We start from the raw sequence: 963 nt of genomic DNA, 5'->3' as shown, positions 1-963 counted from the left end.
GCGGGGTCCGGTGACTCACCGCTGACCGTCACCCGGTAGCCCGGCTGCCCGCCGCCGGGGGCCGGAGTGGGTCTCTGCAGGCTGATCCGGGTCCAGATGCTGAACACGGCGTACCCCATCTGTAAAATGGGGGTAGTAAATGAGCTCATAAAGCGCTCGCAGGAATTTGTAATGGGCTGCAGCTGATCTTGTTATTCTTCAGACTCCATTCTCTTCTCATATATACGAATGTCTCATCCTCCGCACGTGCACGGATTCACCCCTGCTCAGCTCCTATTGCAAAAGGCGCCTCCTCTCTCCAGTGCTGCCCTCGCATGTCCGCTCCTCCTTGGAGCTCCGAATTCCGAGCCTCGCCCTCACCATCGGCTCCCTCCCTTGCGTTGACAATCCGTGTCCCAAGCAGTCTGCTCACGCTGCCCGGTCCTTCATTCTCAGGAACGTGTGTGCTCACTAAAACTTGGCTTCTGCCTTCAGCACGAGCAGAATCGGTTTTCACTAATGTCACGCTTGAGCTTTTCTAATTACCGAACCCAATCCGCTCCTTATCCTCCGGGAGGTTTTAGAGCCCTTTGATTGTGGGCCACCCACACGCGCCCCCTCTGGCTTCCATGGCCCCCTGGTAGTTGGGTCTTCCCCATCACCAGCTTCTCTTCTCGAGTTGGAGTGCCCCAGAATTCCAAGCCTGGGTCCCTCATCGCCAGTGTCTTCCTGCAGATAATAGAAATTGAATGGAGGGAAGCATTTCCATTAGAACAGGAATAGAAGAAGAGTTTTCTAACTGAAGGAAATGGAAATTAGCATGAAATCTTCCACAGGAGGCTAAGTTTCCTATTGGGAACTAACAAGGAATACAGCTAGTATTGGGATCAAATAAAGACATTGACTGCTAGGTCTAGAAATATGAAGTTAAGCCTAATTGCAATTAGAGGAGGTTTTCATCATGAAAGTAGTAGCGTGACAATG

Source organism: Myotis davidii, unplaced genomic scaffold (genome assembly GCF_000327345.1).
Source record: "Myotis davidii unplaced genomic scaffold, ASM32734v1 scaffold1187, whole genome shotgun sequence".
Taxonomy (NCBI): domain Eukaryota; kingdom Metazoa; phylum Chordata; class Mammalia; order Chiroptera; family Vespertilionidae; genus Myotis; species Myotis davidii.
Note: the sequence above shows the minus strand (reverse complement) of the source record.